This window comes from Ictidomys tridecemlineatus, chromosome 3, assembly GCF_052094955.1.
Source record: "Ictidomys tridecemlineatus isolate mIctTri1 chromosome 3, mIctTri1.hap1, whole genome shotgun sequence".
Classification (NCBI taxonomy): domain Eukaryota; kingdom Metazoa; phylum Chordata; class Mammalia; order Rodentia; family Sciuridae; genus Ictidomys; species Ictidomys tridecemlineatus.
The window spans coordinates 191,678,630-191,697,699 of record NC_135479.1 but is presented as its reverse complement, the minus strand read 5'-3'; the positions used below and the strand labels follow the sequence as shown (position 1 = coordinate 191,697,699).

Sequence of the window (19,070 nt, the reverse complement as noted above, 5' to 3'; positions counted from 1 at the left end):
GGGGGAGAAGAATAGAAGCAGAAATGGCAGTTAGGAAACTAGCTGATGACAGTATTTCAAGAAAAAGTGGCAAGTCCTGGAGGTTGGGAGAAGTGGTTATACCAGACAGAGCTGAAAGTCAGGTTCGAAGGACTTAGATGAAATGTTGGTTGAAAAACAAGAAGGATCCAAGATGACACCTAGATTTTACACTTCAGGTACTAGACAGAAGTTGGTGCCATTTACTGAGACAGGGCAATTCGAGAAAAGCAAGATTTTAGGAGTGGGGGGGGGGCAAGAAATTAGGAGTTCTGGAACATTTTCAGCTATATCAGGAAAGACCTAGGAGGCACTTATAGACACTTCCCATGAATGCATATGAGATATGGAAAAAAAAAAAACTACATATGCATGCATTTACCCTCCTGATCAACATGCAAATACTGAAGTTTCCTTAATGTTTTATATCATAGCTACATATTTATTCTTTGAGACACAGTTTGATTTGATCATCAAACCAGTTATTAAGATGAGAGTACAATTTTTCAATGAATGTTAATTTTCTTTTTGACCTGTGATGTCCAAAGGCAATCTTTAGTGGGTCCGTTTCCCCCATCTGAAATGAATACTTTCTCATGTTCCTACAGTTAGGAACAGAGATAAGCATTTTTCTCGGATATTTTTCTTTGCTAGTTTATCTGTCTCCTTCTTTCAGAACCATTTTTAAAAACATATTTCCTCCAAAAATCTTTCTCTGGTTGCTTCAAGTCACATAGGAAAAACAACCTAAATCCTGAAATTCTAAAGAGGATAACATTTGTTTCACTTTCTTAATACTTAGAACCAACTTACAATTTTAGTTTTTCTTTTATTTGTAGGTCTTTTCTACCTAGCATTATTTTAAGTTGCTCAAGGTAAGAAGGGATGAATTTTGCATACTCATTGCTAAATATTATGCGCACACAATAAGACTATGATTAATTTCTGTTGATTGAAAAAAAAAAGAAAGCCTACCTACCAAAATTCACAAAGGTTATAAAATAGTATTATTGAATGGGGACTTTTGCATATATTTGTAAAATCATACACTGCTAATTCTGGAACCAGTATTATAGGTAATCTAATTCAACTTCATTTTGCATTTGAAACTTCTTTGGGTGCTATGGTTTGGATGTGCTTTATATGCTAATGGCTCATGTGTTAAAAGCTTGGTCCCTGATGTGGCAATATTAAGAGGTGGTGGGACCTATAAGAGGTGAAAAATAGTAGAAAGTCATTGCCAGTCCATTTCTGCACTTAGTAACAGAAAACCATCTATAACACTAGGTAAACTACTGCTTGCTAAGACAAAAACAACAAATGAATAAACAAATGAAATGCTGTGGCTTGGATATGGTTTACATCTTCCACAGGTTCATGTGCTTGAAGTTTGGTTCCCAGTGTGGGGTGTTAGAAACTTTAAGAGGTAAAGCCTACTTGAATGCAGTTAAGTCATTGGGCACACCCTCTGAAGGAGTTAATGTTGTTCTCCAAGGATCACACTTAATTTTTCAAAATATGAATTATTAGAAGAAGAAAAAGCTTCGCTCATAGTCCAATCTCTTCCTCTTGCACACACTCCTACAGTGATGCTATCTGTCATGTGCTGACATAGCCAGAAGGCCCTCATCAGAAGCCAAACAAATGGGCCCACCCAATCTTGGATTTTCAGCCTCCAAAATAATAAGATAAGTAATCCTTCACTTTTTTAATACACTATCCAGCCTCAGGTGTTTTGTCATAGCAACAGAAAACATACTAAGATGGGATTGAAACATACATGTGTGTCTAACAGTGACATGTTTTGCTTTTAACTAGTTTGGTGTTTTGGGGGAATCTTACTTTGTTCAGTTTTTTGTTTGTTTGTTTGTTTTGAACTATACCAAATATTTCCATGATTTATTTTATATGTAAAAAGTGTTAATTTACATAAATACAAAATTGGGGGAAGATAATATATAGTCCAGTATAAATGAAACTTTCCACTAACCAAATTGAGAATTCCTTTCCAGTTGACTGAAAATTCAAGTGATAATCATTAGGATTAAGGTATACTGTTTATTTTACTTTTATAATCTATAAGTGTCATACAGACACTAATATGGTTTCTTAAATTGCCTATTCTGGAAAGAAAATCTTTTGAAAGGCTAATAAATATATATTTCCACTTATGCAATACAGTTTTCTCTTTCTCTGTCAGTGAGTGTCCTATTAACTTGAATTTGTGAAAATTAATTAATTCTTGAGCTGGGGTTATGGTTCAGTGGTAGAGCACTTGCCTAGCATGTTGGAAGCCCTGGGTTTGATCCTCAGCACCACATAAATATAAATAAAATAAAGGTATTGTGTACAACTACAACTAAAAAATAAATATTTTTTTTTAAAAAAAGAAAGTATTCTCTAGAATTTCTTTACCCTTAGATAGATAACCAAATAGGTTTTCTGAAAAACAGAGACCTAGAATACTTTGACCCAATTGAGGTGCAGATTAAAACAATGAGTCTTTCTCTTTTTAAACCTGCTTGAGTGCAAAAACAGCAGTAACACTCTAACACAACAGGAAATGAGCCAAGAAGTTCATGTGTATATTTCAAGATATCTCTAACTATGAACAGAAACATCAAAATTATTTTTTTCCAAGTCACTGTTGAAAACAGAATGGCCTCATTTCTGTCCCTTCTATTCCATGGTCCAACTTGTCCAGGTTATTCCACTTTGCTTTCCTTCCCTTTTGATTCAATCTGTTAAGAGTCAGTCTTCTAGAATGCTTGCTGTGTTTGGTGTTGAGAAACAAATTCGGTTCAATACTCAACTAAGTAATTTAAGTGAACAGTCAAACTGCTGATATTCTGTTCATTAACGACTAAAATCAAAACAAGCAAGCAGACAAATAACTGTATATAGGATAAAATTAGATTTTGGTGAGAAATAAGGGATGAGATTTCAGTGAATATATAATGAGAATGTTTGTCAGCATGAAAAATTTGTCATTTTGCATATCTTTTTAAATGTGTGTGATTCTGGGTACATCTTATATTCTTAGCATAGTATCACTTAAACTTCCACTATCAAAATGGTTTATCAAATTTTTCCATGTTCCAGACCTCAAGAAACCCTTATAAAGAATTGCTCAGTGAATAGCTTGGTCGTACCTTTTTTCAATATAAAAACCATGAGAATATTGATTTTAATTTTAATCACTTAATAAGTGCTCTGAGGGGAAACAGAAAAAGAGGGTCCCTCTTTCCTTTCTCTGAAATAACAGTATGCCATGAAGATAATCAGAACATGATTTTGAAACTTTCAAATTCCTCTTTTTGCTCAGAGGAATGAAAAATTAACACCTCTGTACTTGGGAAGATGAAATGTAAATCATCTCATGATGAAAACATCTTCAAATATGACATAAAGTTTCTGATTCTTTCCACAAATATAAGTTGACTTCTTCAAGTACACCAGGCACTGTGGAAAGAAAGATGAATCAAGACAAGGAATTCTCCTTGAAAATTTCAAGATAAAACAAGTGGGTTGACTATGGCATCTAGATTTTTCCATAGGGAAAAGGCATTTCCTGAACTTTCTCTGTGATTTCTTGGTAATTTTCCTGGGCCAAGGATCTTCAACTATGAATACATAAAGTGTGTATTCACTAAAGTGATATCAAACCTAATACTCCAACGCTGTGATCCCAAAGTGTTGCTAAGACAATTAGAGAGGAAGAGATAAGGAAAGTATATAAACAGAAAAGAGAGGGAAAGAGGATGAGAATGAGCCAATGAATTTCACTGAATTAGTCTTGGTTGGAGAATGTCAGCGTGAAAAATTTGTCATTGAAGTTGTCTTAAACTGGAACCTTAACAAACATTTATTGACAAAGAGTTTAATGCCCCACCGCCATCTATTTGAGATATGTGGTAGTAGACTATTGAAGAAGGATCTTAAACCAAGTTGATATGGCCCAAAAGCCATGTAGAAAGGACAGTGTTTTATTTTGTTGTTGTTGTTGTTGTTGTTGTTTTGTGTGTGTGTGTGTTTTTAAGAACACGAAGAAAATGACAGAGAAATGAAGGAAAGCAGGTATTCAACAAAATTCTGAATTCTACAGATAATAAACACAAAGTGTTTGTAAAAATTATTATGAGCTTTATATGATTTATAAACTTGAAATTGATCATACCTGGCATGCAACACAATACCTAGAACATCATGTTAATTCAACAGTAGATGTAGAATGTACGTTTAAATGTTAAAGAGAAGAAACTGTTAGTATCTAAGGATGGCACCATCCTTCAAATCCCTTTGATGAACAGAAGAAAATGGAGAAGAATATAGCAGCATGTTGTTTCCTGAGAATATTCAGTATTGAGTTTGCATGACTATTTGAATAATCTTTGAGCATCTGAAATTCTTTTTTTTTACAATATGCTTACATTCTTATTAGAAAGCTAGACTGTAAAGAGATGCAAAGTATCAACAACAAGGTTTTCAACATCATCTGAAGTTAGCAAAATATTTTTTAAAAGAAAATAATACATAAGGAGTAACCAATACCTAACTATCTTAGAAAATTCCATGACAACATTTCTTCTAGAATTTAAGGGAGGCAATATTGCCGCAAATATTAGATTATGAGTGTTCTTGGAATTGAATGTTGGAAGTCATAGTTTATAAAATAAGGTCCCAAACTAGGATTCTATATTTCTGTGAACTTTATAAATTTTAATTAACATTTGAAGCCTACCTTGTAGACTATTTTAAATTTCATCAGCTATAAAGTGTAGTACATCTTAGAAAGTTGTTTTTGAGTAACATCTCCTGAATTCAAGGGAGTGAAGAAGCATCCCACCCCAGATAAGACTCAAACTACCTTTGAAGGTATAAGAATGAGTCAACATGCCACCATGATTCCTGTTCTATTGAGAAAATGATGATTAGTGTCTTGGATACCAAGAAGTGCCATATGCACATTTTATGATGAGTGATTTGTGTTAAATCTTCAAAAGCATAAATGAATTTATTACCAAGTAATTCTAGGGAGTCCACAATGATTGTGGGAAACAGAAGAAATATGGTAATTCATTACATCTTCAACCAAAGTATTAGTAGCTTTCAGCAAGAATGCATGAAGCAGTCTTAGGACACACAAAGTAGACAACTGAGAGAGAGAGAGAGAGAGAGAGAGAGAGAGAGAGAGAGAGAGAGAGAGAGAGCGAGCGCACACGAGCGCAAAATTTAAGATAAAACCTTTCCTTTATCAGAGATAGCCCATGTTTTTGTTTTTGATCATGGAACAAAAATCCTTTATTTTTTATCTATCCCTTATATATGCATTTTTAAAGAGGTATTAGTTATACATTGATTTATATTTGAAGTAAGCTTTGATTCATGAAGACAGAATTCTTTAAATAGCCTATTTTAAAAAATGCATGACTTTAGAACCAAACTAATCAAAGAAAATCAAAAAAAGGAAGAAAGATCCCAACTCATAGCTCTACATTTTATTTTCCACAGCACTTATAAGGCTATACATGCACCAATGTTTTCCTAACTTATTCAAGTGAGTTACAATGTGAGTTATCCATTAAAGAATAAAGTCTCATGATAATAATTCATATCCATGTGTCCTTAAACCTTTGTAAAATCAGTTAATATTTGCTTTAACCAACTGCTGACATTTAATTTTAGGATGAAAGCATGATAGTTATAACTTTGTCCACGCTCAGATTAAGACCTGATCTACAGAGTTCCTTTCATAAATGAAATTTTAGGAAAAAAATGTTAGTGAACAATTGGAAATTTGTTTACTGAAATTCCACACATATTGGTAAATTCACTCCTGTGAATTAGATCTAGAAAATTTTTGACCTACAGTGCAGGGCCCAAGTGTGCTATTTTTCATTGCTTACATTCCTTTCCCAAATGACTGCACATACTGATTATAGGACCAAATTACTCAGTGTCAAAACCATAAAGGGGGATTCAGGATGAAATAAAATGTGTTTGATGCTTCCCATGTGCCAAGTACATAGGATAAGCATGAAGTAGGGATTTCCATATTCTTAGTCTCATATTTCTCACAGTAATTGTGTTTATAATTTGCAGATAATAAACTTCAGGCTTAAAGAGCATTCTGATCCAAAGTCACATACAAATAATACAGAAGCTTTGAAATTAGTATATTTGTCTTATATTAAAGATTTTAAAAATATTTTTGTAACTTTTTTTTAAATTTTGGACTAAGAATCAGCAGTCATAACCTTGGTTAAAAAATGAGGAGTCCTCAATTTGAATCTGGCATTGTTTGGGGAGGAAACAAAATTGTTTATTTAGCATTACTTACTATTATGATATCTGTTTTCAGTTCTTAATATCTTTTCATAAAATCACTTTTCTTACATAAGTTCCTCATTTTATTGCTTCTCAAATCTATGGATTCCTGATGTAACATTGGCAGCAAATAGAGGTAGTGATAGACTTCAGAAAAAAACATGTCATGAAAAGAAAGGAAGAGAATTATTCAGGCCTGGATTTCAATGGTTTGCTCAAGATAGCATATTTCTTGACGGTATAGGCAATAACAAGGAGGATTCATTTATTTACTAAAAAAAATACATTACCTACAATTTTCATCTTAGCAGCTTTAAAATCTATTTGCAAAAAGGTCAACCTAGAATTAGAGACCCATGAAAAAATAGAAGGTAATTTCTCATTATTACAAACTTCAAATATGGCACCAGTGTACTTCAAGTCTTTTGTGTGTGTGTGTGTGTGTGTTTGTGTGTGTGTGTGTGTGTTTGTGTGTGTGTGTGTGTGTGTGTGTGTGTGGTTTATTTTTACTTATCTTAGTCTGGTTGAAGGATGATGTTAGCTCATAAGTCTTTGAAAATAATAAACAAGAATTAAACTACTTTAAATTTTAATAACCATCTCATACATCAACAGATGTATATTCTGTATATATGAAAATATAAACATGGCATGTTTGACATTTTGGAGCATCCTTGGAGAGACATTGATTTGTAATTCAGATCACATAGCATCTTTGATTTCTCCCACTTGCCTATGCCCTTTCCCCCACCCCTTCCCCCAAAATAAAACACAAAAGCTTTATCTGCAATGGATGGAGAGTAACCCAGGAATCTGTGCAGAGACTATCCATCACATTTCTGTCTTAATTGAATGACACCAGAATGAGATCGATAAAATGTAACAAGAGACAGCTTTGCATTTCCACACTCACTTATTCCCCCTCTCCATTACTCTCAGCCACCACCGTGACCAGAAAGCCAAAGCATAGAACATGAACCCTGCTGCCAGACAAGCTGTTAGGATATGAATAAACTTGTCGGGGAAATAACAAAACTTATAAACATTAGAAAGGAGATGTGGCGACAAAAGGTTATTAAAGGAGCATTGAATAGTCTTCTATAAAAAAGCAATTTCATAGATGTATTCTCATTTCTAAATAACCTCTTCCATTGCAATGTTTCAGTTAAATAATCTCAGCAGTTCTCCCCATGCCCCCAAGATTTCTTGAGTCTGTGTCAATGGCTGGTTCAAACACAGATGTGGTGACATCTCAGCTCAAACCTGCAAGTCCTACTATAAATGCAATAAATGCAGGGCAGCTGTGATGCACATATGTCCAAGGTTCCCGAGATCTCCAATGCATTATTGATAACCTCATCACTTTGCTAAAAGCAAATGCTGACATTGTTTTAATCTCAACCTTCTCCTGAAAAGCTCTGGCTTTGCCTGGGAATCGATCACAGGAAGAAGTAAAACCAGAGAGCAAAATTGCACAAGTAAAAATAATCGTTAAGAATCACCTGCATCCACTATGTTAACCAAAATCACATGCCCTGATTGGGTGTTTTTATACCTTTGACATTTTCAATGTGGTCATACTTTAGGCTCTCTGTCATAATAATTCACTTAACACTTCACCTCTTGAGCTTGTTAGAAGTGATTGCTAGAACAAAAGTTGTATTATAAAATAAAAATAAGCCTTCAAAATAGTATTTTAGAGCCATATTGTTTTCTTGTTTTTAGCAAATATTATCTATATAATTTTCAATTTAATTAGGCATAGATGATTACTCTGTTTCCACATGGCTTCTTTACATTGATATATAACTCTTCATGGTAGAATAGCTAGCTATAGAAATATTGTATATAGCTTACTCCTTTGTTATTTTAAATAATAGTATAAGACTGTCACTATTACATTGTAGTACATGTTAGTATCTTTAAAAGTAGTAACTAATTTTAAATTTTAGATATTACATTAAATTTATTTCAAAAAATGATGCATTGAATAGTATGAAAAAAATAGTAGTTCAAAGAAAGAAATAGAAGCCTATACAAAGCATGGTTTATAACATAAATTTTTCTATGTTTATATTTGAAGAGAAAATCTTAAGTAAATATCCCTGCTATTAAAAATAAAAAAAAACATGAAGAGAATACTCATAGAAATGAATACTCATAAGAAAATATTATTTTCTGCGATGGTGGAAGGCTAGGTAATTTATAAAACAGCTTCAAGATACTCCTGGATTCTAGAGCAAATGAACTTGCAGTTCAGTCATTATTTATGAATAAAAACAAGTGGTCACGTGGCACAAAGGAGAAAACATACACAATTTGGTTTTACCTGCAGATACCAGGCACTTGAAGCAGACATTGATGGTTACCTGCCCAGGTAAGACACATGGCAGGCATTAATAAACCTGTTCCATCCACCTTTTATTTGCTGAAGTCTGTGTTTGATGTCACATAAATTTTCCCAAATTTCAGATCATGACATTACCCAAGATAGAATTAAAGCTCAAGAAAAACTGAATATAATAAAAAGAGTAGTACCCGTCTCTGTACATATACCTATACCTCTATTGTAAGACATAAAAATTCTTAGTGAATTCTAAGATCCATAAAAACTAAAGCATCTCAAGACTTATCATATTGTTCTATTTATGGTGTATGCTTTTCAATCCAGTCATTGCTCACTTTCCCAAGGGCTGCAAGAGTTTAACTCCTAGGAAAAGAAAAGTTTAATTGAATGTGGAACTCATTTAAGCAACTTGAAACTATCTTGGAATGAAGCTGTTCTACCTCTAATCACTTTTTATTTTGTTTATTACCATTTGCTTTAGTTGGTGGGCAGTCTGTTTAGCAGTACAAAAAAAAATTGAGGCTATTTCAGCTCTGTGTGTCACTTTAAAAAGAAAGATGAAAATATAAAAATGACACTAGAGTTTGATAACACCAAAATGGGGTCTATTGCTCTGAATGTGTGTGCACCTCCCATTTGGGAAGTTGATTAACACCAAGGATGCCACGTGGGTCAGAGCCCAGGAGATGCATGCAACTGCTCCATAGAGTGAGTTCACACAAAGAATATGCTTGGGGCTTGAGGGGTGGTGGTTGTTGTTGTTGATGTTATTGCATGTGGGCTGTTCTTAATTTTTAAAATAGGACTATGGCTAATTAGGGGTGTTGGCACAGTGCTGTCTGATGAAGAAACTGATTACAATTATAAAAGACTTCTGGGGCCAACACGGTAAAAGACACGAACTACTACTCATGCTGGTCCCAGTGGTGTCTGTATGGTTGTCAATATGATTATGTGAGGAGCAGAAAAGGTTTTTTTTTTCCATATAGGATTCAAATGCCCATGGATATGACACATAGTTTTACTAGTGTCCGACTTCTATTCTTGTGTTTTTCTTGAAATTAGAATATTAAAAAATGAAAAGCTCCGTCTAATTATACTTTGCAGAGTCTGATATGGTAGGCAGATGAATAACAGAAAAATTCTCTTCTCGAAGTAACTTTTATACTTCATCCCCCTTAATACCCAAACTCATTTGCAAACTACTTTTCATATTCTATATGTTTGAAACTAACAAAAATTATATTGTATAAACACCAATAAGAAGAAAAAAAAAGTGCAACCTAAATTATGCTTTGGGGAATTTATTTTGCAGAGGAAAAGAAAGAAAAAGAAAGAGGGAAAGAAAGAGAAGGAGGGAGGAGGGAGAGAAAGAAAGAAGGAGAAAATAATTTAAAAACTAAATTTTGTTTAATTCTATAGAGTAACTTAATGAAATGCAACAGCTAAACATAGTTTATGTTTGAGTTTTGTTCTCTCAAGAATATTCTTCATTTAGATGTGCACTTATTACAACATCTTACAAAAGAATCTGAATGGGTATTCAAATAACTGTTGTAATCAAAAGATTCTTTTCTCAAGGAAACAACCAGAGATTTTTATACTTATTTTTGCATTGCTTTGGGCATTTTAAAATGTGGCCCCCCATCCCTGAAGCTACTGAATTGTTCTGGTTTTATACAGTGTAGAACAATCCTGCAATAATGAAACATTTCAACTTTGCACAAAAGGTGAAGCTTTCCATTTGAAGTTTTTCTTTAACAGGAAAAAAAAATAGAGAAAATGGGCTGACAGCTTTAGAGAATTCAAACAATCCCCCTTGCCAAGATACGTATTTCATGAGTTTTCTCTAATTTCAGATTTGGTGCATATGTTTCTTACTAACAATGAATGCTTTCAATTTCAAAGTTCAGTTTCTTCTTTCCCTGCTCAAACCAATCTTCACCTTTTTAATAGGCAAATATTTTCCTAATCGCTTCATAAAAACTTTTTTTCCAGATGATTGTGAGGTACTCAGTGCTAAGTTATACATATGGATGCATTTAAAACAAACTGAATGGGTTGTACACTGTAAATTGGTACTTGATTGGAAAAAGTCTCTTGGAATAAGGAAAAGCAGCAAGAATAATTTGAAAGAATACTTTAAAGTGTTAAAAAACTTTTTAACTTATAAAGTCATAAAAATCACATGGGATCAGTCCAAGAATTCTTTTAAGGAACAAAATGAGCAAAATAGTATTGTCTTGTAATGTTTCAATGGGATGGGTAGCATTGTGATATTTTCTTATACTGGCATTAAATCTCACTCCAAAAAATAGAACATTTTCCCATTTTTCTCTCTTCATAACCTATTGTTTTTAATTGAATGATATACTCTTTTCTGTGATTAAAAAAAATGTACAATACCAGGTTTTATGCTCTCAACTATGTGTATATATTTTTATTTGAAATACAGTGCTTCAAAAATTCTTGTGGGTCAAAACCAAACAGAAAAAAAAAATCCTGAAAAACAAGAGCCAAAAATACTCCATATTTTATGAGAATCAATTTTATCATCAGGAATGAAGAAAAAGACAATCTATTTTAGCCCCTCACAAAAGCACTTTCAGTACTATTAATTTTGAAGCTGCCTAGGCAAAGAGAATAATGAAATGCATATGCCTAAGCAATTGAAATTTATAATTGTAGTATTTAAAAGATGATTCCAGTAGGATTCCTTCCAAATCAGGAAAAACAGTTGATACTTCAAGAAATCAATTGCACCTATAATGAAATTTGCTTCAGTGTCAATGTTTTAATTTGTAACAGGTTGTTAAAAAGAATTGTTTAACTATAAACAGAAACATTTTATCTTACACAGACTTCTTAAAAAGTTGCACTTGATATTCTTTACCACTGACTCAATATAGAAGGTAAAATACAGAAAGTGATTGAGCCAATATAGCAAAGATCCTAATTAGTATCATGCTATAGAAAAACAATGAAGTGATTTTTGTCACCAATTACTGACAATTAGTGTACGCACAACAGTTAATTTCATGGAAATAAAACCAATATAAAATGAAAGGAACAAAACCCATCATAATTAATGGCATTTGCCTGCATTCCTCAACTGGCTCGCTCTTTAATGAACCATAAAAGTTGAAGCAACTTGAACAGCTAAACACATATGCAAAATGCAAAGGTTTGTGCATGCAAATTCTCCAGTTTTTAAGCATCTGTGGACACATGTAAGCCAGCAACAGATTTATGTATATTAAGTTTTTATCCCCTAAACCTAAAGATATGCTTCTAGACTGTGTTAAACAATAATATCTACTGTATTAGGTTACAGAGAAATAGTTGTGAGAGCTTATTAGTTTTCTAGTGTAATGCTTGCAGAAACTGAATGGTCAGTAATTGTAGAAATGTAATATTAATATTTCCTAGTTCACCTTGCTCTTTTATCTCAAAGTTTCCTCCCCCCTTACTTCTTGCCTGATTTTTCTAAGGTAATACTTCTTATGTGCTCCTGAGCACGGTGATGTCCAAGCTTGTGACCTCAAGTCAGTTTCATCTCAGGCATTAACTCTGCCACAAGTTTTAGAGTTGCAGTATCACAATGTATCATCAAGTCAAATCAAGCTTTAAAACATTTTTTTTTTCTGGCTTCTCTTACAGCTAGGAAGTACTCATTTTTGCAAGAAAACTACCAGCTGACCAAGTAAAAACAATACAAGGCCCATGAAATCTAAAGCTAAACTTGAGAAAATGTGCCCTCATAAATATTTTCCCCATTCCAACAAGTTCAGAAAACAAAACTCAAAACCTAACAAAACATCTCTATAGACTATTGCTTCAGGAATAATTGATTTTAAAACTTGAGGTACACAAATAAACATTTTAGAGGTTTTTTGGCTGTGCAGAGATAAGATCCTCTCTAGGGAGACGACTAGAAACTGCTGGGCTCCTTTGTGCAGACTTCTGGAATGTGCTTGCTTTTCATTTCTTTCTTTGTGTCTGGCACACTGGCCTCACAGGCAGTGTCTTAAGCCACGCAGGGTCAGGGCAAACAGAGAACTGCATTCATGGACAGATCAAGTTTATGTGAGAATCTGCTCCTCCGCTGCCCTCAATCTCCATATGAATTGTTAATAAAATCTCAGCCTGAAAGCTCATCACCCCAACAGTGGGGAAGTCATGCAGAGAATCCTCTCGTTCAGAAAAACAAGATTTCTTTATCTTTTTCATCCTTCGCCAGCATTCGTGGGAATTCTGCCATGTAACCTCCTCCTGAACCAACCCGCACCCCCGCCCAACACCCCACTCGCTTCTGCAACTCTCAGGGTTACACCTGATCATCAGGAAAAGCAGGGAGCCCAAAGACAAAAGAAACATTCTGACACCCATAGCAAATCCACCACAACATCCACTTTGCCTCTACCGTACTCCACTGCTGTAAAAACCTTCAGGCAAAAGGAAATATCAATGCTTATTTTTTTTTCCCAGTTTGTGTCAAACAGCTGGAAAGACTTTCCCATAGCTTTATGACACCACATGAACTACAGAGGCACAGATATAATAAAAGGTCACATATAAAGCGAAGAACAGAGTCCTACCCTAATTAACTTGATATCTCCATGCAAATACTGGACAGGAACAAGCCCCGGTGTGTGTTGCAGGCAATCTTGCATGTATCTTCTAACCTTGCTACAGTCTAGCTGGGCCTCTTCTTTCCTCTGCTTTTGCTTCTTGCAAACTGTTTTAATATCGAACGCTTTTCAGAGGGATGGGCTGATGAACGAAAACATGAATTTCCTGCTTGCCCTTTAAGGTGGGTTAAAGGGGGTGCTAGCAATCAATTACAGAACAAAAGAACAATAACAAAAAAATGACTTAAGCTACACAGTGAATGTGTTACATTCTTTGCAGTCTTTTTTTTTTCAAACTCAGTGTTTCATTTATATTTGCCTTGATCATGAATAGTAAATAATATCTCTTCACTTAAAAAAATGAAAGTTTACCCAATAGCTCCTGAAGGGAATCTATTTTCAACTGTCTTTAAATACACTTCCAATTTCAACTTAATAATGATTTTAACAAGGAGCTAAAAAGTTTGAAATTTCATCTGCATTTATGCTTCAGCTTTTCAGATTGCCTTAACACACCCTGATCTAGTTTCAAAATAAGCAGTTATATTTTCCATTCTAATTAACATTCTAATTCTACTGAATCTGTTTTACCATTTTATTTTGGTGAATAGAACAATAGTAACTTTTAAACTTTGCACACAAATGGTGCCAAGTTATCCTCCATTAAACTCTTCTTTCCTACAGCTGCGTATGTCAAAGAAAGTTGAATACTGTTTAAAAATAATATTTCTAAAGTATACCTGAATAAATCTAATTTGATTCAAATATAATGCAACTCTGGATCACCATGTATCTAGAAATGTTCTTAGGAAATCTTTGAGAAGACAGAAATACACAAACACACATACAACTCTCACATATAGACAGTTACTCTCTAAAAAACAACAAAAAATAAGAAGAAGAAGAAAGAAAGAAAGAAAGAAAGATGGGGGGGGCAAAGTAAACACCCAAGGTGACTTCTTAACCACTCACACAATAAAGCCATCATATAAACATATTTCACTCAATTTATCTAAAACAAAGTTACTATTATAAATGGCTTAGGCATTTGCTCTACAGCCATAGATATCAATTTTAGTTTGTGAATTACAAGAATCAGTAGTTCTAAGAATTCTCTTCCACAAAATTTAAGTCACAGAAGTTTGACAAACGTTCCTAACACTGGAAATTTAGTTTTATACTCAGCATCCCATTACTTCATGGAATTCTACTTAGTCTTAAAATTTAGAAATTCATCAAATTTACATTGGAAAGATAGTTACAATATAAAGTTCAATAATATCTGTTAGCATTGATATAAATTATTATTATAATTAACATGCATTATACTGTTTTTGAAAGCATAGAATTATATGGTTCTTCAAACATAACTAAACTAAGTAATCTCTAAATACTGACAAAAGTCAGTAAATTAATAAATGTCAAATGCATACTTGCAAAGTCATACAAATAAGTGAAAAGAGTTATTTTAGAAAATAGAAAGTGATCCAAAACATATATTGCTCTTATGTGAAATCATTAACCAATAAGCTAGTTTTAGAACAAGGAATTTAACATTTAACTAGGGCTATATGGAACTCAATAATTTTTATTCATAAGACTTGTGTGTTACTGAATTATATCACCTCAAAACCTTCAGGATAATGGCTTAATTTCACTGAAGGCAAACAAAAAAAAAAGTTGTATTTTAGCAGAGAATCTGTATTGCCAAACCACAATTCCTATTGTGATGAATATTTTCTGAGAAGTAAAAATGAATGGTTTGGTCCATTTCCTTAGTTTGTTTTTCAAAATGTGTATTTTCAAAACATGAGTATGTTTCTAGAGTGGAGTTCTGCTTTATCTTTCTAAGGAATGTGTCCCATTCATTTCTGAGAGGATCACTGGTCCACAACTGGGTGAAGGAGGAGGCAGAGTCGAATGTGAATGCTGCTGGAAGGATTGAGACATGGAAACAGATAGTACCTTCTCCTCTGCCTGAAATTCTGTGAACCTCAAAGAGAAGACCTACCCCCAAGAAAGAGCTTGGAAGTGGGAAAGACATAAGCTATAGAGAACTTTATCTGGACATGTATAAATGAATTCAGAATATTAGATATAAAAGTGGTTCTATGATATGGGGTTAAGGATTTTAGAGTGTTTCCAATAAACCTAGGGAAGAGTTGATGCTTCCATATTATTGTGGACTGAATATTATGACCCCCTATCCCACCACCACATTTGTATGATTAAATGCTAGCCCCCGTCTCTACCCCTCCATGTAGCTGTAATTAGGAATGGAGCCTCCATGGAGGTAATTAAGGTTAAGTGTAATCATAAGGGTGGGACTCTGCCCTAATTGTACTGGTGTTCTTATAAGAAGAGATACTAGAGAGCTTGCTCTTTTTCTTCACACACGCACAGGTTGAGAAAGGGCATGTGGGGATATTAGGAGAACACTCTGTCTTCAAGCCTGGAATAGAGCCTTCACCACAAAATAGAAGTCTTTGATCATGGATTTCTGGCTTCCAAAATAGTGAGAAATTAGATTTCTGTTGTTTAAGCCACCCAATCTGTGGTATTCTGTGTAGAAGTTTGAGAAGACTAATATTAACACAGCTTAAGATTAGCAATAACAATAGCAAATTGGAATAAATCCACATCTGCATTTGAAGGCCATCTCTGTTTTACCTATTACCTCCTACTTGTGCAGAGCTGGGTAAAAGGGACAAAAATCTTAATCTGTAGCTCTCCTTCTGTTATAAAATTTAAAAATTTACCTGCTAGATAAGTATAGGTGTGTCTTTAACTAGAATTATTGATTACATACTTGAGTCAGTGAGAATAATAGTTAATTTGTCACATAGCCATTTTCTTTCTAAACACCTGTTTGAGGAAAAAGAAACAAACCATAGTGCAACAATGAAAAGTATGGATTCTAGAGTAATGTCTAGATGCAGATTGAGCTTTAGCCACTGATCTGCTCTTTGACTCTATATGTACCTTAGATTCAGTTTCTTGAGATATAAAATGGCAATAATACCAAAAGGTTGTAAATTGTAGATGTTTCAAATAAAGCAGTACAAGTTTTGATCAGGATTCTGACCATCATCATGGTCAGCATTATCCCACTTCTCTAAGCTCCTTAAATTACTTTCAGTTGAATGAATAAACTCCATACCCTCCTAGAATGATCTTCACAGAATGATTGTTTTAATATGTTGCCTGAAAATGTCATCAAAGATCAACATGAGAAACAGCAATCTCTTGACCTGATGCTAACTTATTCCTAAGTATTTTACTCATTAAATTGTCCTCTAAAAGTGACTGGTAATGAGTCCTCTTCTCAGATCACAAAGACACGTGTATGTTTTTCTGTACACGTTTGGTTTGCCTTCTGGTTTTTGGCATATTATGCTGTGTGGACTGCACTGGTAGTCTCCCAATTTTTATCCCCTTCAAACTTTTCCTCTTTCATTTCTTTTTGTATTGCTCTTTCAGGAGGGTTCACATTTGGAAAGTCATATATTTAGGAAGATAGATTTAGAGAGTCAACGGCAATTTAAACCACAGGACTCTGGGACCTGGCTGTGTGGTAGGAAGACAGCATGGCTACTTAATAGCTGTGTGATTTTGGGCAAGTTAATAATCGTTCCTGGTTTCCTCATTCCTAATATAGGGGTAATCTCAAAGGATTAGGATGAAAATTAAGTGAGTTACCACACATTTGCCAGAGGAGTGCTTGGAAAATGTTAGCAACTTAATATATACTAGCTGCTATTAATCCTGTGTCTAAATAGGCACTGAACATAGGAAAAAGTCTAGCTTTATAAGACAAGAAAATTTTGACTGAACATAATAGATACAAAGAAATATAAAACTATGGGTTTTGCCCTCAAATTTATCAAATTTTAATTGGTAAAATAAATCCACTTAGTAAAGCATTTAAAAAAGAAAACTAGAAATGTTCTACTCAAACAGTGGTTTGTAAGTTACTTCTGGTGTTTTGTTAATAAACCAATCCAGTAATGAGAAACAACATTCTATTTGCTTAAAATGGATATTCAAGAAAAGTTAAGGATTTTTCAAAGAAATTTTGAAAAGTTATTTGAGCCATATGACTATGTAGTTATTGAAGTATAATATTTGTCAAAAATACATTATATATCTTCAGATTCTGTGTAATATTTTGAAGCCAATTAAGGACTCCATAGAGACATTTAACAGCTCATGCTCTATCTCTAGCCCTGAAATTTGTCTTTCCAATTATTATATATTTCTTTAAAACTCATAATGAAGATTTAATAAGTGTGATCCACCCTTGCCATCATGTTATATGTGAATTACATAAAATGTCAAACAAAACATATAAAATCTTAGCCTATTTCATATTCATATTTTTGTGGTGTACACCATGGAAGAGAATTTCAAATGAGAATTCAAGAGCTAGTTTAATTATGTTTATATTATAAGAAGAATTAAGAATAATTTTTCCAAATTAAAATTTTATAACTGAATCAAAATGACTAAAACTATGCATCAAAAGTTTTTAGCATTACATAACTGATATCCTTGCTATAGTTCTCCAAGTAATCATTCTCTAACTTGTAATATAAATGTTATTTTATTCAACACTTCTCAGAAATGTACATATCTGTCAATGGAATTGAAGTAGTCTATGAGTAGCATCAAAAGCTACACCACACATAATCAACACATAATTCATCATATATTTATTTATTTTTCTAATTTTTTATACATGACAGCAGAATGCATTTCAATTCACAGTACTTTTTTTCACACTGGTAAACTAAATTTCATAACTTTTTTCCTTGGTTAAAAAATAATCTCAAATTATTTTAGGAATATTTTGAGCATGACAGTTCCCAGCACATATTTGTCAAGGATGCCACCCTTGTCTTGTTTTCTTTTAATATGGATGTGGTTCTGTCACATGCATCTTTCTTACTCAGGTCTATTTAACCCTGGAAATATTTCCTCTTCACAGAGTCCCAACGCTTCGAATCTGGTTCAGTTTTTCAAGAATAATTGAGAATCAGGTCATAGAGAGCTCAAGTAGAGATCTAGTCAGTTCTATTTGGTTCTCTTCTGCAAAACGCACTCTCCTACATTTCTCACAACTATGGTGCTTTGCAAGGTCTACACATAGTTAGAGGGTGCTGGGGAAAAAAAAACATTCTTCAGACAAAATAAAGTCAGAATTTTTAGATCATGGTGGGAAAACATGTCTTATTGACAATGAGGAATATTCATTATCTTTGTGAAGTATGAAACTTGCTAAAATGTGGGTAATATATGTATTAAGAATAACAGTTTGTGATATAACTCAGTATCATTATTACTAAAATTCAACAATATACATAAAATATACCAGTTAAAGTAGAATTCTAGAAATAAAAGAATATACCCATTTCATGGAAAATACAAATTAAATTATGTTTAATTTAGCAAGAATTATTAGCAAATGAAAACATAATTAAATACTATTATCAGATATTCACAGCTAACATAGGGCACCTATATTATTCTGAGAACTGTTGCTTATATATCATATTATTTATCTGCTGATTATTATATGTATATTATATGCTGGGTAAATTACTTAACCTCTAGGAAAAGAAATAAACATGGTAAGATCTTTGCCTTCAGGAGGGAACTACTATTTTTTCCATAGTAATAGATGAGAAAACCGGAATCTATAGAGGTTAAGTGACTTGATTCATATCACAGAGCAAGTAAGAAGTAGA

At 33.4% G+C, this 19,070-nt stretch overlaps 1 long non-coding RNA gene across 3 annotated transcripts in view; it reads right to left on the bottom strand.

Moving 5' to 3' along the window:
• Positions 1-19,070, bottom strand: part of LOC120890358 (uncharacterized) — a 478,106-nt gene that overhangs the window by 276,695 nt on the left and 182,341 nt on the right. The window lies entirely within an intron of this gene.